The 6000-nt window shown below is 40.6% G+C and overlaps 1 protein-coding gene across 2 annotated transcripts in view; it reads right to left on the reverse strand.

Moving 5' to 3' along the window:
- GPSM2 (G protein signaling modulator 2) overlaps nt 1–4200 on the reverse strand; it is a 50559-nt gene extending 46359 nt beyond the window's left edge. For both annotated transcript variants that reach the window (XM_065907619.1, XM_065907611.1), the window contains exon 1: nt 3958–4200. The gene's annotated coding sequence lies outside the window, so the exon portion shown is untranslated. The remainder of the gene's footprint in view (nt 1–3957) is intronic.
- Nucleotides 4201–6000: the final 1800 nt, after the last annotated feature.

Below are 6000 nucleotides of genomic sequence, written 5' to 3' on the forward strand. Positions count from 1 at the left end.
AAAACAAAATGGAATCTAGAAGAAAGATTTGACTAGTTCAAGCCTTCCTCTCAGCACTGCTGTTAAACAGTGAGAAAGGACCAAGTGGATGAGTCCACTCACAAGAGACAGGCTGAATGTCTCGAACAGTAGTTTTCAACAGTCTCCACATGAAGCACTGCAGACAGAATCACTACTGCACAGGCAGCCTCTTAAGTGTCTTAGGGTTTGGCATCCCATGATAAAGCAGAAAGAAGGTGAATATTGAACATTTTCCTGAGAGGAAGGTGATAGACTAAAAAGGGGCTCTATTTTTAGATTCTATATGGAGCCAATATGAATTATGCCAGTGATTACGCTAATCATTGAAACTGCTCAATGGGATATGATGAGGTAGTTGCCTAAAAATTTCAAGAACCAAAGGAAGTTTCTTTTATGCAACAGTTCTAACCTTGGTTACCTTTTTCCCCTGCAGAGCAGTTAATCAAAAATCCTATTTCAACAAGACTACTTATTTATATTTAAAAATATAAATATGTCCAACTAAAGGAGAAAAGTCTCATCCATGTTCATTAGAATAAAATTAGCAGTCTTCTCCCTATTACTTGGTCTTATTTCTCCTCAAAGTGAAGTCCAGAGTTTACAAATAATGTTAATTTTCCCTCCTATAAAAAATTTTGAATATACTGTACTTTTAATCATTAGTAAAATCAATAACCTTTTGGAGGAGTTTCAATTAAACATATAAGTGACTTTTAGTTAATTACTGTAAACATGTAAAATTGGATACAAAGCAATATTTTAATATCAAGGTTATAGAAGACACAATGATAATTTTTTTTTAAATTTTAAATTCAATCAACCCCAATTATATTTTCAGTACATTACAAATGACTACTCAGGTTATAAGGCCAGGTAATCACAAGAAAAATGTCTGCAATCCAAAAACCCTATGATTCACACTAAGCCCGATTTCCTTAAAAAAAAAATACCCTAAATATATACATTAATCTTTGCCCTTTCCAATCTGTACCTTTTGTCAATAAATAAGTTATTGGATAAACTTAATGCAATTAATAGGAGCTCAAAGAATACAAAATAAACATCATCTTATGAACAGAGTACTACGACAGAAAAAAAAAGAAATACTTATTTGTAAACAATGGGGAGAATATAACTTGGAGAAAAACTGGTTACCAAATCACCAGAAAATATGACTCACAGCCCTTTACTACTACCAATGTTGGTCAGCTATCAACTTAAACCAATTAATATATGTATGAAGAACTAAACAGTGAAAGAGAGAAGAAGTGGTTCCTTCTACTGAGCCTTGTTCTTGAGTTAGTAAGTGACAATGAATCAGTTCTCTTAACAGAAAAACTCTGAAATGACAAAACTGGTTTCAAATACATTTTTAAGGAGAAAATCAACCCCAAATGCAAAATGATTATATATGCCTTAAAAGAATCCCTAGAGAGTTTGAATTCAGAATTCTTCACAGAAAAATATAACTGCTTTCTCCTTCCAAAAGTTATCACCATTCTGTATGAAAATGTTTCTATTCAATTCAGTAATGTTTTGACATGATATTGGAAGAATAATTCTAAGTAAAAAGAACTAAGAAAAGTTTTTTTGAAGCAAGGAAATCTGTTCTGCAACTTGAAGGATGGGTAAACCTTACTACTAGGCAAATTGAGAAAAGGCATTTCAGTCACAGGGAAATGCTCACACAAAAGCAGAGGGGGTGGGAGTGGAGAGAAAGTGTGCCACTTTCTGGGGTTAGGAGTCAGCAAAGAGAAGTCTAAGAAGGTACTAAATTGTGAGGGACCCTGAATATACATGTGGCTGAAGGAGTATTTGGCCTTTGTACGATGAGAAATCTTGTGATTTTTTTCAACAAAGGAATTGAAAAGTTGGATCTGTGTTAGGAAGATAAACTGACAGACAGAAGAAAGTTACTTCAAAAACTCCAGAAACCATTATTGAAAATAAAGCCTTCTCTCCTCATCTCACAACACGAAGCAAATTGCTTTGCAAAGAATCGACGTCCAGCAAACTTTTTTCATTTCTTGCCTGAAGAAGGTAAGAACTATAAAGAGGCAAAGAATCCTATGGTAGTGAGAAAACCAGACTTGAGTACATTTCTACTCCACAGTAAAAAGGATATTTATATTTATGTAAATAACTCAGGAAGAACCTCTTAAATTTTTACTGTTTTCATAAGGACAATTAGAAGGATATTTAAAGTGTTATGTGATTTATAAAGTACTGAAAGGAGAATAGCTGTCCAAAAAGAAGGGCTGAAATATTTCTGCATAGTTCACAGCAAAACACATGGGATTATGTCTCTACGAATGAAATCTAGAGACCCGGAGATTTAAAGAAACACAGAGAAGTAACTGGGACTTGGCCATGGTTTGAATCTCTGCACAGTGACTAGTTACTACTTAAATGATCTAGTTAAACTCTCAGGGTCGGTTTGGCATAATGAAACTTATCCAACATCTGTCTTGGTGATTAGAGATGTGATTTACAAAAAGCACCCCAATGCCTGGATCTGGTACTTACCAAAAGTACTCAATATAGTAGTAATAATCATAATTGCCATTGTTGTTTAAAAAATTACATGTCTATTAGATTTAGAATGCTAGTCTAAATCTATGTCACATTTTCAATTTTAAAATTCAAGAGATCTAATTAAAAAGTTTTTATCTTTTAGGTAAATTAGAAACATTTTATGCTTAAGAACAAGGCCATTTTAAAAACCACTATATCCTATCTTTGTTTTAATTAGCCTAGTACCAAGTCTGAGATTTATATTAAAACACTGTAACATTGCATGTCTGATTTAATAACAGAAGTTAATACAACTAAACAGTTTATCTAGCCAAAGAGGATTTGGAGGAAATGCCTTCTAAAACAGTAACACATAACTTTTTACTCTGTATCAGCTTCAAGGTAAGCTGTCCCTCCTCCCCTGAGCCTCCACACTACACACACACTCACACGTCAACCAAAAGCGATCTGCCTCCTTTAAACGATGATTACTGACTTCTAAACGGTTAACCAAAGCTGCTTCTTGAATAATGACAAGCCAAGCAAAAGTGGCATTTATCAGGTAATCGCACAGGTGATTATAAAGCCGTAAATCTTCCGTGCACCCTTCTAAAGTGGCAGCTTCAAAATTCAGCTTCCCACACAGGCCACCAGACTCCAATACAAGCCGACTGAAAGGAAAGCCAAGAATCTACTTCGCTTAATTCCACGGGAGGGTTATATTATACATTAAGCAAATAAATTTTCCACCCTTGGTCGTTTTCTTTAAGAGTTCAAATGATAACAGTTTAAAAATGAGCTAACTGGTTACCATTAAACAAGGAAACTATAGGTTTTTTATTATTCGAAGATACCCTATAGATTTTCAGGAAAGGGCTTTCTTGACATTCAATGCTTGCTAAAACTTTTTGCAGCAACTATCAATTTCTATGGCAAAGCGACAGGTTGATTTCCCCAGAGTCCATTAACTTCAATATGGTAAACGCAGGTGTCTGACAAAGGCTGCCTGCTCTAGACAGCAAACTCACCACTACAAGAAACGCGATCCTTCTCGGATTTAATTCCACGGGGTTTCGCGTTTTTGTTTGTTACTCACACTCAGAATACGTTAAGTTGTTCTTGTATCCTGTTGTACTTTTTATTAAACGAACAAATTAGGGAAGAGAGCCCTTACGATGTACTCTAATTTTTAAATGTCCAACTGGAAAGAAACTGAGTGCTCGACCTGGAGCGGGCTACTCCTCACCCCGAATTTCTGATTTCTCGACTTGCGTCCCCGCGACCACTCTGGCCCCCTCCTGACGCGAACAAAGGCGATCGCCCCCAGACCTTGGACACAGAGCCCGCCCCCCACTCACTCACACGCCCCCCTCCCTGTCACCTCCCTCCGTCTGGCGTCCACAAACGCCCCTCCGAACTCACCTCCCGGGGGCCGGCGAGTGTAGGGAACGCGGCGGAGACGGCGAAGCTGCAGCAGCAGCTGCCACCTGCGCAACAGGCGGGTGGCAGCGGCCGCTCCCGCGGCAGGTCCCCAAGCGGAGGCACCGCGGGAGGCCGGCGCGCGCCCCCCGCCCCCAGATCACGTGGGCCAGAAGTCCAGCTCCCTCCTCACCGCCCCCAGCGTCGGCCGCCACGCAAGGGTCCCGCAGCGCCGCCCGCCAGCTACCGCGCCCCCCGTCTGCGCCTGCGCCCAGCTCCGGGCGCTCCCATTCAAACAGACAACGCCCCGCGTCTTTCGGACCCGCCAATGGCCGGCGGGAGGCGGGGCGATCGGCGCGCTGCCCCCGCCCCCCGGGCTGGGCTGGGCACTGCGTGTCAGATTGAGGGAGGGCCTGTGGGCACTTTGTCCCTCCGTTGCTCAAGGGTCTGTCCTCAACCACCAAATCGAAGTTATTAATACTTTCCTGCCCTCGCGTTTCTTCTTCAGGCACTGGCGAGTGGGCGAAAAATATCGTCCACAAAGCGTCCTTCAGATGGGTCTGGCCTAGACCAGAAAGACCTTTGAAAGACGGGAATCCTAAACAAGTGCCTCCTGCCCCGAAGGCTTGGTGCCAGCCCAGAGACTGAGACTCCCAGCGGCGTTTGTGGGATGTTTGAGAAAAAGAGGGCTCTGTGAAGCGAACACAGGGCCCCGTGTGAACGTTTGAACAAGGCAGCCTCAGTTCTTGAGGCTGTGTGACAATTCGTGGTGTTCCCAGCTGTTCAAAAAGCAAACTTGTGTTGACTGCAGAATCGCTGGTTCCCAGGAAAATTGGAAGGCAGCTTTACTGCGTTTTAAGCAGCTCCATTTCAAATAAACTAGGAAGAATACACTTTATTTCCGCTCATTTCCTCTTCATATCAAGTTAACTGAAAAATAGGTCTGTTTGTTCTTTACAAAAATACTAAAATTATAGTCTCTCTTGGCTTAATTACATGAAGAATTTAATCAGATTATTTCTCAAATAGATATTTGTCCACCGAAATGAAGTTTAAATGTTTTTACAGGCTTAAGAATGTGTTAAGAAAACTCCAGTTTCAGTATCTCTCTGAATGATGGCCGTAACCAGTGATCCAAGCAACATTCATCTTATTAGGAACGCGTTACGGAAAAGTGACTAAAATAACAGCTTTGGCATCAAACTAGACCTAGATTTTAGTTTTGTCTCTGCCACGTAATGATTGAGTGACCTTGAACAGGTTGGAGGTTTAGTCGCTAAATTGCCTCCGACTCTTGCGATCCCACGCCAGGCTCCTCTGTCCATGGGATTCTCCAGGCAAGAATACTGGAGTGGATTGCCATTTCCTTCTTGAATGGGTTAGCTTTATCCTTTTTTATCCTTAGTTTCCTCAAATGTAAAACACAGATAGTAAATCATCTTTTTTTTTTCTTTTACGAGAGGTAAGTTTTAAGTGGTTAACCTGACTGCTCAATAAATGGTACCTATTATCTTTATTGTCAGCCACTACCCTAAATATCAGGAGCTTATAAACACCTGAATTAACTGGCTGTATTATTTCAAGTATTATAATCCCTTCTTACTCATCTTTTTGGGGTATTGATTCGAAAGCCACAAAAGAAGTACAGCAAATTCAACATGTCCAAAATGAATCATCATTTCCTCATTTCCCCCTTTCAAATCTTCTCTTACACATATGACTTTGTCACTCATATTAGTTACCTCCATCTTACTCAAGTTGAATATCTTTTAAAAGGTGTAAATCAGAGTACGTCACTCCTCTCCTTGAAAACCTTTAGTGACTTCTCATTTGATTTCAGATAAAATCTAAATTTCTTACCATGACCCACAAAACCCTACTCCATCTTCCTCTGCCCATCTCTTCACTCTCCTGCATCTCTCCCTTGGAGGGCTCGCTTCCCTCCAAGTACACAGGACCTTCCTCAGACCCTGGAATAGACTAAGCCTCAGGGTTCTCTCAGGGCCTTCCCTGCCAGTTCCCTCTGCGAGTTTTTTCCCCGGGCTC

The sequence above is a fragment of the Muntiacus reevesi genome, chromosome 1, assembly GCF_963930625.1.
Source record: "Muntiacus reevesi chromosome 1, mMunRee1.1, whole genome shotgun sequence".
NCBI classification, from domain to species: domain Eukaryota; kingdom Metazoa; phylum Chordata; class Mammalia; order Artiodactyla; family Cervidae; genus Muntiacus; species Muntiacus reevesi.